Source organism: Theropithecus gelada, chromosome 3, assembly GCF_003255815.1.
Source record: "Theropithecus gelada isolate Dixy chromosome 3, Tgel_1.0, whole genome shotgun sequence".
In the NCBI taxonomy this organism is placed as follows: domain Eukaryota; kingdom Metazoa; phylum Chordata; class Mammalia; order Primates; family Cercopithecidae; genus Theropithecus; species Theropithecus gelada.
The window spans coordinates 172,189,800-172,208,140 of record NC_037670.1 but is presented as its reverse complement, the minus strand read 5'-3'; the positions used below and the strand labels follow the sequence as shown (position 1 = coordinate 172,208,140).

General features: G+C 36.2%; 1 protein-coding gene and 1 non-coding gene across 3 annotated transcripts in view; both read right to left on the bottom strand.

Moving 5' to 3' along the window:
* Positions 1-18,341, bottom strand: part of CNTNAP2 (contactin associated protein like 2) — a 2,276,620-nt gene that overhangs the window by 580,155 nt on the left and 1,678,124 nt on the right. The window lies entirely within an intron of this gene.
* LOC112621863 lies at positions 1,647-1,754 on the bottom strand. Its single transcript, XR_003118800.1, has one exon. It is a non-coding gene; the product is annotated as a U6 spliceosomal RNA (small nuclear RNA).

Here is an 18,341-nt window from a genome sequence, read left to right as displayed (position 1 = left end):
TAGGGAAAAAGAACATGATAGTCAGTAGAGGAGCTAAAGAGACTTGATTTATAGATTATATTGACTCACTAGTGTGGAAAGAAAAAGTAACCCATATCTAATCTTTCAATTCTTCCTTTGAGGCATCTTTCAGATTGTGTACCTTCCTCTCCATGACTTCTGAATGTGTCTTCATGCCGTCCCCTCCCTCTTGTTCACCTGCGTTGCCATCATAGTCCCTCGCTCCTCAGCTGGTGTACCAGGTATCTGTCTGCGACACTCAGCCCCATTCCCACCTTATTCTGTGATCTCTTCTACAGCACAGGAACTGGCAGTGTAGGAACTACATTTCCCAGAACCCCTTGCCAAACAGAGCTTTGATTTGGATGCGATCAGTAAGAAGCCCCTGTGGGAGATTTGGATGGCACAGAAGTGTGTGTTGGGGCAGTGGCCTGCTGACATGCAGAGTTTGGAACCTAAAGGGTTTTTAGTAGCCTTTAGAAGTTCACCAATAGATACCGGAGGCTGCTGTGACCTGTGGGGAAGTTTCCTTGAATTTCTGACCTGCCTGGAGTCAATGTCTAATCCCTCGGTAGCCATTGGAGAAGCTGAGGCCAGCAGTGACCGGCCTGCCTCAACCTCAGCGACTCCTTTCCGTCACTCTCATAAGCACATAGTGACCCACATCAGATCCCTTCTTCCTTGGAGCGTTGAGGAAAGGTTCTATTTTTCTGATTGCTTACATCACTGCTCTCTGGAGCCCGGAAATCATCTATTACAGCTCCTTATTTTATGGATGAAGCTCAGAGAGATTAAGTGACTTGCTCAAGATCACTCGGCTCCTTAGTTATGGAACCAAGCCTGGAATCAATCTCTATCCTAACTTCCGGGCTGGCGCTAATTTCTATTGTTTCCTGCCTCTGTAGATGTGTATACCATCTGCTCATGTTCCCGCACATTTTTATACCCTATTTTGTTGTATCTATGATGCCAGCAGTTATCATTGTTTCATGAAAAAAAAAAAAAAAAAACCTAAGAAAACTACCACCAAATAAACGGACTCAGTAAATTTTAATCACTGCAAAATTTTATGCTTGCTGAAAAAACTCTTTTGACTTTAATTATGGATTTTTAAATTATTTATTGCATACACATAAAAAATAAAATATAAGCAAAATAAATTGGGTGAGATATTTCTGAAACTTCCTTTCATGTAGAATATGACTCTTTGAATCATGTTTTTGACTCAGAGTTATTAAGCCTGATTATATATAATTCTGTATAAATAATATATATTAAATATATTATGTATAAATATTATAGATAATGGATATATAATAAATGTATATAATTAACTTACACAGTTAACATAATTACATGTATACTTTATGTTTATATATAAATTATAATACATTTATTAAAAAATATAAAAATATATTGAAATATATTAATAAATAGTTTTAAAATATAAATTTCTATGCCATCAAGAGATAAGGTGAGGTCATATTTCCTTAAAAAATGTTAACTGTAGTTTGAATTTTGTGGGTACATTGTAGGTGTATATATTCATGGGGTATACATTACACATTGGTGCAGACATGCAATGTGTAAAAATCACATCATGGATAATTGGGTATCCATCCCCTGAAGCATTTATCCTTTGTGTTAAAAAAATATGGAATCTTTATGAATTTATGTGCCATTCTTGCCCAGGGGCCTTGCTAATCTTCCCTGCATTGTTCCAGTGTTAGCATATGTGCTGCCCAAGCAAGCGCAATATAACATTTAAATCTGTTAAGCAACTAAAATGCTGTGGTGCGAGACTCTTAAGTCATTTGGCAATGACATAGAACTAGACTTCTTTTTTTACTTTTGTTTCCTGTATGTTAAACATATATAATACACTGTCTCACCCATCCTCTTTCAAAACAAGTAGTTCCTAGGAATAATAAGAGTGGTCTGTAATTGTCTCTGAGGTTTTCTTGCAAGATGCTGACATGTGTCTTACACGTTGTTCTCCTACATGTAAGCATTGCTTGTGACATCACAACTGCCACCTGGCTGAAGGCAACTATAAGATGTCACAGATTCTAAGATACATCCCAATTTCAGAAATATTACAATAAAAAAATCGTGTATCACAAAATTTATTCAATTTTTAGTTCTGCTCTGTTCATTTCTGGGTCTTCAGGAAGAGTGTATGCGTTTTCAAGGTATAGTTAGTAGCATATAGTTATTTTTAGTGTCTCAGAATACAGGCGTACTTGGGGATTATTAAAATATGGTTTTTCCTTAAACTGAAACTTGTATCTTATGTATTCATAATGCTATTGTTTTAATGTAACTAATCACTATAAATTATGATTAATTTAATGTCTTTAAGGCATAACATATGCAGCTTTAATTCTTGTTTGGACCCAACAAACATTTATTGTTTTCACATTACCAGGCATATTTGTGTCTCAGGAGATTATTAACTCTCATACTTAATAAGAATTCCTCTAACTTGAAAACTCAAAGATTAAGATTTCTGTGATATCTATGTGTAGATAGCAAGGCTATGGTAATGGAATTGGTAAAATCTAGTTTCGTTTGAGAAAAATAAGGCAGAAAACGAAATTGACTTCTTTGAGAGGATACACTTGCCATCTCTTCTGTTTCTTAGAAAATGGGTTTTTGCCGTGCTTGTTCATAACCAGTACCTGCTTCTTGAACATGTGGCTGAGAAGAAAAAGTAGCCTAGCAGTCAGCAGGAACTTGCTAATACACGAGAATGTTATAAGGAATAAAGTAATGCATACAAAGCATGTCACCTGCCAGATGTGTTTCCATCTGTTGCTCAGACTTTTATCTTATTTTCCCTCCAACCAATTATATGGTCTTTCCATACTTGGCAAATAGTAGGCAATCAATGAATGATAAGTTCCTTCTGTTTCCTGCTCTTGCTCCAAAGTTAAAGCAGGGCAAATACTTGGGTTGAAAAGATTTTCCCTTCTTTACAGCTTGCCTCCAGTTTTGAAGAAAGTAGATGTAGTGGACTGAATGTTTATGTTACCCCCACAAAATTAATATGCTGAAATCTTAACACCCAAAGTGATGTTAGGAAGTGGGGCCTTTTGTGGGGATGTAGGTCATGAGATGCAGAGCCTTCACCTATGGTATTAGTAAGAGGCCCCAGAGAGTACATTTTCTCCTCTGCTAGGAAAATTCACAGCCAGAAAGAGTCATCTATGAACAGAAAACTCCCCATCGCCAGATACCAGATCCGCCAGTGCCTTGGCATATCTTGGACTTCCCAGTCTCCAGAGCTGTGAGAAATGAATTCCTATTGTTTATAAGTCACCTAATTTATGGTTTTTTTTTTTTTTTTTTTTTTTTTTTAATAGCAACCCAAATGGACTGAGACAGTGTGTACTCCAAGTCACTCACAATCTCAGAATCACACCTGTATGAATGCCCCATGGAAACAAAGTCCATCATAGCACGTTTGGACTAGAATGGGTGCCCGAAACGCTTTTGGCCTAAGGTTGCTATGCAGATCCACTTCTGGAACAAGGCAGCTCCAGGATTCTGGGAGACCTTCTCGCGGTAAGCAGATGTAAGATTTCTACAGGGACTCCGTGGGATTCACCAGAGCCTGTATGTGACACTTGTGACCTCTGCTTTGCTGGGGACCATGTGGCCACCCTAGCTGCTCTGTATTCCCCACAAGGATTCAGGAAGATGCCCAGTGGTCACTCTGACCATCACAGGCCAGTTCTAATTGTTACTGTGGAAAGGACCTTAGGATATGTGAAAATTGACCGTATGCTCCTCCAATTGTTCTTGTATACACATCAGTTAACACTGGAAAGTAGTACAGTAGAGTGTTCATTATTTGTGTGGGTTTTCCAGCTAGCCAGACAAGTTCCAATGCTGGTTCTGTTACCTAGTGTCCTATGACCTTGATTAATTCACTTAACACTTCCATTTCAGCGTTTGTGATACTGGAAAAATGCCTGTCTCACAGGGTTTTTTTGTGAGGATTGAATGAGATATGTACATGAAATGCCTGGCACAGAGCAAGCACTAAATATGGAGAGCTATTATGATCATTGACAAACATGACATTTAAGACTTTTAATTCAACATCATTAGCTCATCTGTCTTATTGACACTTAATCAAGACTTTCTAAAGTGTGAGCTCATATTAATTTCCCAGTAACTCAGTTGTCTACTTGAGTTCATTTTCTTTCACCCAACTGAAACTAACTCCTGTGGCATGATTGATTTTGCCAGAGTGATTCTGCATATCCTAAACAGGATCTTTCCATCTGCTGTTCAACCCCATCTGTTCTTGCCTCCAGCTGATCCAATTTCATATCTAGTTGGTAGAGGGCCACCTGAAAAAAAACCTGCAGTATGTTCTGATGTCCTGAAGAAATCTTGAGAAAAATTCAGCATAAAGAGTTCAGTCACTTGGACACACTAAAGGCTCAATAAATTATTTTAGGGGAAATGGGGAACTTGCCATATGGTGATGTTTCTTGGTGGTGAAATTAGGTCATACCAAAGTTAGAACAAACAAGGAAAACTCGTGCCTAGCAGAGTGCTATGTGCAGTACAGACTCTTTGTACTCATGAACTGCTATTATTATGTGGGAGAATTGCAAATCCTTTGAAGGTGATAAATATTCCAAAGATGTATCACTTCATTTTTAATGTATTATTATTATTTTTATATTAAAAGTATGATATTTTAGATGATTAGAGAAACTAGGACGTTTAAGACTTTAATTGCTCTTTCACAAAATATGCACTAGACTGCATTCACTTGAGCTGGAGTATCAGTGAACATTTATGAAGAAAGAGATGCTTCTCTGAGTGGTGTAGCATGGTGTAAAAGCAACAGCACTGAGCATCACCCCAAAACAATTTGCTTGTGCTTATTAGACGCCAGATGTTGTCAGATGCACTTTGCCTTTATTACCTTCATGTATTTTATCAAATTAAGAGACAATTTATTGTTTGATGCCCCATCATTTTATGTGGCACTTCCACAAAAGATGGGCCATTGATTTTAAGAATCATCCCAATTAAAATGTGAAGTGTGCCTATGTCATAGAATGGAAGAATATGATAATCTATGATTCTTTATATCATCTCCATGAGGGTCATTTTACATGTGAATAAATTGAAACTCAGTGATATTAAATGAAATGCCCAAGCCCCTTCCAGCTAGAAAACAAGGAAATCTGGATTGGATCCAATTTTGTCTGCTGCCTAAAATCTGTATTAACCTTGGGCTTCAATGCTCTGGTTCTGAAGTGATTGTAGTTCCAGAGAGAGTAAGTACCAGTGAGCAAAGCTCTAGAATGAATTTGTACCTCTAATGCTGTACCTGGAAGCACATCTTCATATCTGAAATAAGTACACTACACTCACCCATTTCTTCCCCTTTTTTTTCCCCTAGTTTCTTTCCTCATTCCTTGATGATCTACATAGAAAATCATGTTTTAAACGAATTCCTTTTCTCTGTTCTGTATCCTAAAGGCTCGCCTGTTTTGACAGTAATGTAGCTCACGTCAGAAATCATGGGAATAGGATGAATGACTTTCTTTAAGGAAAACTTAAAGGTTTCTCTCCTTTCTTGTAGAATTTCTATTATTATAGAAATAATGGAAATATGCTTTATCTTTGATTAAACAAATGATGGGTTTAATGTAAGAAGTCACTGCGTTACTTGCTTCGGCCTGGAAAACAACTGGTCAGAAACCTCCCCAGCATTCTACCTTCTCATACTTTCTAAATCATCTCCTTCCCACCTTTTTGGGCTCTATAAGAATATAGCCAGCATCACAGGAGCTATCTATTTCTTCTTCCTGTGACTCTAAGAGCCCCAAGCTCAAAACCCAAAGCTTGGCAAGAAAAAAATCCTAAAGGTAAGTAACATATTTCAATCATTTTACCAATCTCTTTCCTCTTTCCTCCACCAAATACACAGAGGATATCCCCTGACGAGTTTTACAATCTAATTTGTTTAGTAGATCTTCTGGCCCACACTATTTACAGAAAAATATTCATTTACTCAACAAATTGTTCTGAATACTTTTTATGTGCTATGCTAAGCACTTTACATTTACTATGTAAAACGTACACAACCACTTGGGTAAATTTGGTTCCTAGGGATTAACTGGATTGCAAGGCCACGAAGCCACAGAGTGCTTGACACCATGCATAGGGAAGTCAGGTTGACTCAGAGCCCTTACTCCATCTGCCTGGGGCAAACAGAGAAAATTTTTGGCCTAGGATATTTTTCATCAACAGTGAGTAATTACTAAAGTTATTACTAGCAGGGATTTCAGCCCTTAAAATGTATTCAGCTTTTATCCTGTGTATAGTGAAACCCCGTCTCTACTAAAAATACAAAAAATTAGCTGGGCCTGGTGGCAGGCACCTGTAGTCCCAGCTACTCGGGAGGCTGAGGCAGGAGAATGGCGTGAACCCAGGAGGCGGAGTTTGCAGTGAGCCGAGATCACGCCACTGCACTCCAGCTTGGGCGACAGAGCAAGACTCTTTCTCACAAAAAAAAAAAAAAAAAAAAAATCAGCTTTTATTTAAAGGGGATATCCACTTAATGATATTCTTTCTTATTTCTTGATGAGACCATAATGATGGTTAAAAGAACCAAGTGAATTCATTAAATTTTACTGTTATGGGAAATTCTGTCCACTTTTGTCCTGTGACTATTAGAAATGGATTTTTTTACACAGGTTTTTTCACTTCAAAAAAATTCCAAGCCCTTTTTATTCATCCCAGAGTTCTCTATTTGTTGAAGTAGCTTGCTGTTTGTATTAGTCAGTGAATTGAGTTTGAAGTCTCACTGAAATCTCTGATAAAATATTAGAAAAAACCTGGGGTATAAATGCCAAATGGCTGTTTTAGAGTCCCCATTAAATTTGAATTTGATAAGTCTATGGATCATATATATAGCATGCTATGACTTTTTACTTTCCATTCTCTGGCCAATATTAAACTGTAAATTGAAAGGAAATTCTTGGTCACCATCAAATTGATTGATTGAGTCATAAGCCAATCTTTAAGTCAAACTAATGTCAAATAGGACATAGAATTCTGGGATAGTTCCAGTTATAGAATCAGAATTATAGATTCTTAATTTGGAATAAATTATAGGATTATACTATCACTTACAAATTTTAAGTATGCATTGAACTAGGTTTTGTGTTTTCCTTTTGTGTTCCTTTTATTATTTCTATTAAGGAGCTCAGCCAAAATATCCAATTAATTTTTCCCTATCACTGTTAAGACATTTTCTTAGTGTTCTTGGCTTCAGTCTTTCTCTAAACCCATCCTTCACATGACTGGCATATTGCTGTTTATAAAACTCATATTATATCCCAGCTTGTAAACTTTTGATGGCCTTCTATTGCCTGGCTTATAGGAGAATGCCTACAACTCCTTAGCCTGATGTAAATTACTACCCTCAATCAACCCTCAAAGTTCTCGCCCTACTTTACTACCTACTATCCCTCTACAAAAACCAAGGAACTGAAGTGAGAATGGCCACCTTAAGGTTTCATGCAAAACCTTTTGCCTTTTTTCTTATATTTTACATCCTACCTTCTATCTTCAACACCCACCCCCCATATCATCTTTTTGAAAAACCTTTCTTAGCCTCCTCAGTACAGAGAGATCTCTGCTGCCCACCAACTCTCAGAGCACTTCTCTCTCTCCACCCCTTGTTTAGTGGTTGTCATCTCTTCTCTCATTTCTTCTCTATTTCATCTCTTCTCTTGATTTGCTGCATATGTATCTTCTCTTTTTATCTGGATTGTAAAAATTTTGTGAAAGATATTATTCCAGTGTTTGCAGATAGCGAGTGCAGGGTTTCTATCTTCAACAGAAATCTTATGTCTCTTTAGATGTTTATTTTCAATTTTATTGGAGAATACTATTATCATACATCAGTGTGTTCTTTCTGAGGAACAACAATCCTAGTTTCTCCTCTCAAAGTACACTTTTACAATAATGAATTATTCTATTTATAGCTTTGTTATAAACTTTCTTCAAGTTCTACCCAACTATATTAATTGAAATTGTGAAATATAGTATTAGATGCAATTATAATGTAAAACACATCAAGTCTGAGTAGAGCAGAAGGGCTTGCCTCAATAAATTGTTGGGTCAATACTCCATTAACGACCAATCTGGTGCTAGTAAGAATGCTCGCCAGAAGTACTGCTCAGGATATCTATAAACTGCACAAACCCATAGAGACAAATATGTACATATTGTTTGCCTCTTTCAATTTTCTTTTAACAGCTCAACATACATAATTGAAACAAGAATTATTTTTGTTTCAAAGGATGAAAGTAACTGTAACTATTGAATCCTAACATTTTTAATGCTTTAAAAATTAGGTAAATATTTGGTACATAAAATCTTAGACTCTATTTAAGCAGAATTTTACCTTCAGCACAATCCGTAGCAAGTAAATTTACCAGTACCTCGGAATACTGTAAAATTAATTTCCTTTCCATTACTTGAATCCAATACTTCCTCAATTCTCATTAAGCAAAATTTCCTTCTCCCTGTCTGCCTTCCCTATATGGAAAGTGCTGGATGCCATTATGGTATCACGTGACACACTTCTTTTGTTTCTAGTGTCCCCCAGACAACCACTCAGAGCTTTCCTTTTCAGGCATTGTGTGACCACCATTCACTTCTCTTACTCCTTAAATATTGATTTGAGGCTCTGCAATAAAAAAAAAAGGAAGCTGGTAAAAGAGGCTTTATTTGGGTGATACTGTGTTTTGGGACAATTTTTTCAAGTATTAAGAATCATATCATTTTATGACTAGGGAGGACCAAACTGAAGTCCAGGAAAATGACTGTCCAAGAAGATCCACAGTTACCTTTTTTGATACTCATATTGGTGATACAGACATGCCAAAACTCGTTCTTTCTGACATGAGATTTAATGATAGGTACCATTTCCATATGGCCTAAACTGTTTGGTAAGCAGGGCTTATCAAAGCCCTGTAAGAATATGGTGAAATTCTGTAGTATTTGAACTTTCCCCCACCTCTCCATACATTCATACACAACTCTACCATAGACTTGAATGAGGTAGCAAGGCTTACTAGCTTCTCAAGACCTCTTCATCACAGCCAGACTTGAGAGTAGAGTTTCCGGGTCCACATCTTACAGATATGTGCCCCATCTTTACTACTGGAAGACAACAAGGAAGGAAGAAATTCTACTCTCTGTGATAGTTTAATCTGAAATGCAAGCTTAAGAATTCCAGAAATTGGAAAAGTATTATTTCAGCCTTTTGAATAAAGGAGAGAGTACACAGTTAAACCTCTGAAGGCTTCACCAAGCCCCTCAAAGTGAATTTCTGCTAAATAGAATCTCGAGACACTAAACACATAATATTGGCATGAAGAATGTCTGGGTATTCAATAAAAAGTATACTGGTTTATACAGATAAGCCATCCCCATACACCTTCTGAATGCCTTGATGTTTGCTAGAAAGACAATGCAAACCTTACTCATGCCAGGGAGACAGTAAAATAGCCTTCTTACATTGAGTTATTTGCTGCTATATTTATTTTTCTTTTTAAATATAACAATTGTTGGATTTTACAAATTAATACCAAAATGTCAAAATAAATAAAAGAGAACTCTACTACTTTTGCTCCTATTTTGTGAGAGTACCAGCTATGGCAGTATTTTCTTTGTTTTAAGCCATTCACCTATGGGCACATTCCGTAGCTTCAGTAATTTTTTTTTTTTTAGCCCTTGCTTGCAAGTAATTGGTATTGATTTTTGCAGGTTACTGCTAATGTGTTTAGTTCCGAAAAGAAATCTAACTGTACCCCTCTCATCCTATAGTCCCTAGAAGAAAATAATATGTATAACTTCAGAGCAAATTGCAGTGGTATACAACTTCTTTAGGCAAAAATTAGGGGTGGGTGCCAAGTTTTTTCAGCGTGTATGGCTTCATACCTCAAAGGTAGTGATATGTTTTAACCTCCACATTATTTCAATTCAATGTGCTGATATATGAAGTGTGATGGTAGTGGTTAATACTCCTTATGCTAGAGGAGTAAACAACGTAGAAATCTCATTTAAGAACAAGGCCCTAGGGAGTGACAAGAAATAAGTCTACCTCTTAAATCAGCACATTCAACTGGGTCGGTCATTAACAACATTGGCACTAATAGCTTTTAGCAGCAGGGCAGCTGCTGATTACAATTGGGTTTCCTGCAACTGTGGCTGCAGATATGAAGCCTCCATTACAAAGGCAGAAAACTGGGGGAATGCACATGAATTCAAGGTAGAAGGGAAAAGCAAGTGGAGTGTGTAGACCTGGAAGAAAAGGATTCACAATTTTCCATATAGTTAAACACAATTTTGCATATCAGCAGATGGCGTCAGTAAAAGCAGTTGAATATATGGTTTGGAAAGCTTCGGATTATTGCAAAGCAAGCTTTATTATCCAGAATCAGCTCAAGAAGCTAGTACCTACTGTAGAAGACAAGGTTTCCTTCTGCTAAAATATATTTTCTGTACCAACTCTTGTTTCTTGCAGAGTTGACAAATAGCAAATAAGAGTAGAGTAGTAAAAGTTATAATAAGAAATTTACATATCATTGTTTTTCTAGGTAACAAGGCAAAAAGCTCACACCTTAAATGACAGCCACATTTTTGACTGAAAGTGTCTCAGCGATGTCATACACATTGCAATGATAATCATCAGCATCCAACTTTGAAACATCCACTTGGGATCATATTAGTGGGGCAGTATGAATGATCAGGGCACAGTTCCCTACGGCAGTATCAATGATGCAGTGGAATCAGTCAAGGACAGTTAACACAGCTGATGTGGGTAAATAGGGTGGATAAAGGAACATGAGATAAACTGTTATTATATACGAACATGTTGACATAATCTGGCAGGCTGACAAAATAGACAACACTCCAAAAATATATCTAGAAGTCAGATTAAAAATTTCAGTGGAAACTTGCAATACTTCCAACAGGGTGGGATTTTATATAAAATAGACTCTTTTTGGATTTATTCATGGGATTTCATCACTTAAAAAGTGAGAACATCTTGTTATAAAGAAGCTTTTCATGTAAGAATTTTTGATATGTATTTGCTAAAGCAACACCCAGATATGCCCACCTGGACATACACAACAGTTCCATTTATCTACTGTTATATAGAGCACTTGAAAGAGTCATCTAAATCTTCTTTCTTCATTTCTTTCTTTTTTTTTTTTTTATTTTTGAGACCGAGTCTCGCTCTGTCACCCAGGCTGGAGTGCAGTGGTGCGATCTCGGCTCACTGCAAGCTCTGCCTCCCGGGTTTACGCCGTTCTCCTGCCTCAGCCTCCCGAGTAGCTGGGACTACAGGCACCTGGCACCGCGCCCGGCTAATTTTTTGTATTTTCAGTAGAGACGGGGTTTCACCGTGTTAGCCAGGATGGTCTCAATCTCCTGACCTTGTGATCCACCCGCCTCGGCCTCCCAAAGTGCTGGGATTACAGGTGTGAGCCACCGCACCCGGCCTTCATTTCTTTATTTCTCATTCACTTTCATGTATTGGGAGTGAAGTGGGGAGGTGAGTACAAAATAAAGAGTTCAGCCACTTTCCATCATATTCTAGTCCATCTTCTGTACCCACCACTCCATAGAAATTGGTCTTGTCAAACCATAGAAGACTTGCATGGGACTAAATCTAATGGACAGTTCTCTGTCCTCAGTTGGAACATTTGGGGGACATTTCTTCTTTTTTTAAAAGAAGAAGGCTTATGTGATATAACTTGGCTTATGTGATATAACTTCTGATTTTCTTCCTTTCTCACTGCCAACCCCTTCATAATCTGTTTTCTTCCCCCAACAAAATGAATGCTTTTTGTTTTTTAATCTTGATCAGATTGTTTTACTCTTTCAGTTACTTCCAATAACCTTTAGTAGCTTTTTATTTCACATAAAATAAAACCCAAATACCTCATCATTTCCCTAAAGTTCAGCTTGATTTAGCCCCTGCCTGTCTCCACAATTTTATTCTGCACCACATTCACCATGCTCTTCCACCTTGCCTTCCTTCCTGTTTCTCCTCAGCCATTTCCTTTTTCAGGGCCTTTTCCTTGGCAGGTTCCTCCCCAACACCCACATTCTTCACACCTCTGAATCTTTCCTGGCATTCCAATCTCAGCTCCTAAGTTACCACACTGAAAGAGCTTCTCCAGGACTGCCATTTCACATTCCTCTTGCCTCTTTCTGTCATGTTTATGTTATCCATAGCACTTATCACATTCTGAAAATATCTTTTTTATTTGTTTATGATTTATTGTTTTCCCTCCACTGGAATGTACACACCATGGGGACGAGGAACATGTCGGTCTTGTTGCCTTCTGTATTATCAAGGCCAGAAACATTGCTTGATACATAATAGGCACTCAATAAACATTTGTCAAGTAAACCAGATATTAAAATTTCAAGGCCTAAAAAATATCTAATTGGACCTAGAAAATATTATTCCAATGAATTGCCCCCTCAAAGTTTTATCTACTCTGAGAAATAATACATTTTCTTTATCACTTACTCTTTAAAAAAATTTTTTATAATTAATATAGTCATGTTGTTTAAAAATGTAATAAAAATTCCTATTCCTGTTCATATTCCTGTCACAAATCTGCCCAGTAACTATATACTGCTACCTGCCATAGGTAACTATGCCTGTAGTATCATTTGTGTCCTTCCAAGATTTTTAATGCAAAGTCAAGCATACATGAACATATGTTATTTTCTCTCTCTTTTTTTAGACAAATAGTAATAAGCTAGACATATTAATCTGTACTTTTTTTCCATTCAACACTCTTTTAAAGGTATTTCCACATTAGCACCTAAAGAGCTTACCATAAAACTCAGAAATGAAGGTACTGCAACACAGCCATAAACATAGACAAATAAATCAATGGGACAGAAAAGATAATGTAGAAATAACCCACAGTTATATGGTCAATTCATCTTTAACAAAGGTTCCTAGGGAATTCAATAAGGAAAGTCATTTTAAGTTTTTTCACAAATATTTTTGAAATGACTGAATAATCTAACAGGAATAAATTGATCCTTGCCTCACACCATATACACAAATTAATTTGAAATTGATGAGTAAAAACTCTAAAAGCTAAAATTACGAAACTTTTGGAAGAAAACATAGTAGAATATTTTTTATGAACTTGGGGAGGCAAAGCTTTTTTAGATAATACAGAGAAAGTGCTAACCACAAAGAAAATAAATTTAAATTGAACTTAATCAAAATTAAAGACTTCTCTTCTTTAGCATATTACCACTAAGAAAATAAATAGGCAGATCATAAAATCATAGACTGGCATAAAATTTATGATTCAAATATATATCTCAAAGGACTTAGATTCAGAATAAAGTACTTATGTAACTCAATAATAAAGCAGCAACTAAAAAACAGACACATTAAACAGACATTAAACAACAAATTGAACAGACATTAAACAACAAAAGACATGCAATAACCAATAAGCAAATAAAACAGTGCCCAGAATCATTAATCATCAGGGAAATATAAATTAAAACCACAATGACAGATCACCGTATACCCACTGGAATGGACCAAATTAAAATTAAAACTCTGACTGTTGTACCAAATATGATAAGGGAAAAGCAACTGGAACTACATCATTTTGCTGGTGGACATGTAAATTGGTATAACTCCTTTAAAAAATCATCAGATTCTTTTTTTTTTTTTTTTTTTTTTTTTTTTGTATTTTTTAGTAGAGACAGGGTTTCATCGTGTTAGCCAGGATGCTCTCGATCTCCTCACCTAGTGATCCGCCCGTCTCGGCCTCCCAAAGTGCTGGGAGTACAGGCTTGAGCCACCGCGCCCGGCGAAAATCATCAGATTCTTATAAATTTAAACATATACCTACCTTACAACCTAGCAATTCCAGTCCTAGGGAGAATTTTTTAAAAACATAGGTATATAAAAAGATGCACACAAAAATGTTATAGCAGCTTTATTCACAATATTTCAAAGCTAGAAACATCCCAAATGGCCACAAACTGAAAAATAGGTGAATAAGTTGAGGTGTGTTATTTAATGAAATACCATTCAACATGGACTAAACTCTAAAATATTTTTCTGATGCAAAAAGTCAGACCTTGAAGAGTATAATCTGTATTACTCTATTTCTATAAAATTACAGAACAGGTGAAATGAATCTGTTAATAGAAATTAGATCTACATTCTCCTTTGAACTGAAAGGCACTGATGACCTAGGAATTGGCGTGACAGAATTTTCTAGGTTGATGAATATTTTCTCTTATCTTGATGAGTGTGGGATACACAGGTGTATGCATTTGTCAAAACTTATCAAACTGTGTGCTTAGAGTCTGCATTTTATGATGTAAAAATTACATTTCTATAAAAACACTATAATTAAATAAAATAACCTAAGGTATAAAATAATAACAATGTAAGTAACATTTAAATAAAAGGAAATGAATTTTTAAAATGAGAATCAGGATCTGGAATACAGAATTCATTACTTAGATGGGGTTTGAGAAAGGAAGATAAAGGTATATATAATGGGCACTGACTGGTAGACCTTTTCAGCAACGTTGTTGAAAAGCTGAAGTGAAAAAGGCACCATCAGGAAGGTGGACAAAACTAAAGGCCTGCCTTTCCCATCGTACCTTTTTTCTAGTGCTGGTACAGCTTACAGCAAAACTTCAAGAGCTAGAACCATCTATCTGAGACAATTCTTTTCCCATTATACCACTAACGAGGTTTATGCTTTTCCTTGCTTTCTCACCTCTATGCTTAAAATTCTATGGTGACCTTTAAGTTGAATTACTCTTTCTTTTATCCAGAAACTGAAATAACCAGAGCTTTATCCCAAGCTTAAATTACCTGTAAACCAAATTGCTCTGTAGAACAGAGTGAGAAATGCAGCAAGAAACATCAAGAAACTGGATTCAATGTCTCCAGAATGCTACAAAAATAGAAGTTCTGCTTGACTTAACATTTATGGAATTTACCTTGAAGGATATTATTTTACTATCAAGCTACCTTCTCTTCCTTCCTCGTCTCTGAAGTAAGAATTATAACAATAAATAAAATGCAGAGTCTCCTAAGAAAATTAGATTTGCTCTAATTTAGCCTTTAAGCCATTTTGTTAATTGCTTTTTATTTTTTAAGGCTGCAAAATAAAACTTAATAAAGAAAAGGATTCTAATTAACCACTGGGAAAAGTGCACACAAGCTTAGAATTAGCATTGTTAAATTTTTGAGGAAAAAGGGAAGGGATTAAGATAGAATTGCATTTTTAAAAATAGAGATAGGGGAAACATCTCTCACTGACAGTGGCTCCACCTATTTCCAAATAATTCTGCTGTCTGCATCTCCCAACAGACCACGTCCTTCCTTTCAGGACACCCATGGGAGATCTAGCAATCATGAGTGCACGGGGCATCCATCACTTGGCATTCATTACATCAGTCTTCTAAGACTGATGGCTGCATTTCTCTCTAAGGGAAAGCAAATATGATCAATTACTGCTCCTGCTTCCTTGTTAGTACACTATTAGCTTCTGCAACTTAGGGAGTAGGGTAAAATTTCATATAAATTGTATGAGCAGAACTAACATCTTCTTGATTGAAGACTGTCTATTAATGGTAATTTCAAAGAGAAAGGAACTTTATCAATGAACATAGGACTGAGATACAGAGCCTCAAAGAAATTAGACCACCTTGATAAGAAACCAAGCAATTTAAGAGGACAATACTTGATGAAATAGGGATGCCTACTCAGACCATCACAGAGCAAGCACACAGTAATATTATTCCTCTTTGTGGAAAACAATGGTTTTAAGACATACAGTCATGCGGGAATAACTGATTTTTAAAAAAAAATTAATGAAAAATTCTATAACTACCAATTGTTATAGAAAAGATGATATAACAATTTTATTCTGATATAAAATACAGAAAAGATGATATAATGAATCCCCATAAACTCATCATTTAGATTCATTAATTTTCCAGCAAAAATAAGCCACATCTGATTAATTTTTTTCTTTGCTATTTTTAAAATTTTTTCATAACTTATTGGGGTACAGGTGGTATTTGGTTATATGAATGAGTTCTTTAGTGGTGATTTGTGAGATCCTGGTGCACCCATCAACTGAGCAATATACAATGCATCGTATATGTTGTCTTTGCTAAAAATTTTTAAAACAAATCCCAGCAACATGTAACATCATACCTAAAATACTTCAGTATCCATCCATGCGCAGACATTTTCTCACAAAATAACAGTGATATTATCTCACCTACATATTAACCATAATGTCTTGGAATCATGTCTAGTGCATACTAAAATTTTTCTAATGGTTTCAAAAATGTCTTTTTCTGTTGATACGCTCGAATTAAGATTCAAATACTGTATTTGGTAAATCTCCAAAGTCATTTTTCTTTCTTTCTTTTTAAAATTTACAGCCGTGCTCCTCCTACTTCCCCTCTCCTTTTTTCCCATGCCATTAACTTTTGGCAGAAACTGTGTCAGTAGTCCTATTAAAATGTCCTTCCTTCTGGATTTCTCTGTTTGTTTCATTGTGGTGTCATTTAACTGCTTCCTGCCCTCTCTATTTCCTGGTGGCTGGAAGTTAGTGATAAAGGCTCAATTAGATTTAGGTTCAGCTTTTGACAGAAATGCTTCATAGATGGTGCAGCCTGCTTTATGTTACATTATCTTAAGAGAAAAAAAAAATAAGTTCCAGTGTTCCAAATTCTAGTTATAATGAAAACCTGGTCCCTCTATTGTCTAGTTCTTTTTCAGTATTTTATCCAATGGATTTAATCACTGATGAACATTGCTTTGATCAGTTATTTTATTAACATTGCAAAATGGTGACTTTTATCATTTTTATACATTAACCAACTGCAATATTTCTATAAAAAGGGCTTTTCATCATCAAGTGATTATTTTGATTACTGAAAAATACAGCTTCTTTTAAAGTCAGAAAAAATATTTAGTTTTTTTTTACCCTTTAATTATCAATTTTCAGAGCTAGTAGTTGGTACCTTAATGATTTTCAGAGGATTTTTTTTCACTTATTTATTTATTATTATACTTTAAGTTCTAGGGTACATGTGCACAACGTGCAGGTTTGTTACATATGTATATATGTGTCATGTTGGTGTACTGCACCCATTAACTTGTCATTAGGTGTATCTCCTAATGCTATCCCTCCCCCATCCCCGACCCTATGACAGGCCCCAGTGTGTGATGTTCTGCCTCCTGTGTCCAAGTGTTCTCACTGTTTAATTCCCACCTATGAGTGAGAACATGCGGTGTTTGGTTTTCTGTTCTTGCGATACTTTGCCAAGAATGATGGTTTCCAGCTGCATCCATGTCCCTAAAAAGGACATGAACTCATCGTTTTTTATGGCCGCATAGTATTGCATGGTGTATATGTGCCACATTTTCTTAATCCAGTCTGTCATTGATGGACATTTGGGTTGGTTCCAAGTCTTTGCTATTGTGAATAGTGTCACAATAAACATACATGTGCATGTGTCTTTATAGCAGCATGATTTATAATCCTTTGGGTGTGTACCCAGTGATGGGATGGCTGGGTCAAGTGGTATAAAGAGTTCCCAAGCAGAAACTGAACTGTAGGCTAACCATCTCCATTATTTTTAAAATTCTAGCTCAAGACCCAGGTTTCCAGAATAATTCCAATCTCAAATTCTCTTTTTTACCCTACATTTCCATGATTAATATGTTCTGTCATTTTTTCATTATATCAGAGTCCATGAAAAAATTAATAATTAAAACAATGAATTCCAAACAGCAATCACAGACCTTCCCATACATACCCTTCTTTCCCACCTTTCAGTTCACCTTGGTAACATTCTTTCTCCATCCCCCATCCTCAGAATATCCCCCTCTCCCAAGCCCTCCAGCTCAGTAACACCTGTGTACTGGACACACTCCAAGGCAGGGATCCTGGTGAGCCACAGAAACCTTGAGATGCTAAAGACACTCTCTACTCTAAAGAAAATGGAGGAGATGAACTTCTCTTGTGTGGGTTGGAAATTCTGTTAAAGTAATATAAGAAACTACTGCTTATGCTGTTGCTTGAGACAATGTTAGTGAAACAGATCGTTGCATTTTTACATAAAATCACTTTAACCCTTTCACTGTATATTAAGCAATAACCACAACAGCACTTATTAACACAGCAGCCAGAGTCTGAGAATATGTAAACACAAGGAAATGATATCTGGGGTGTATCTTTGGAAAT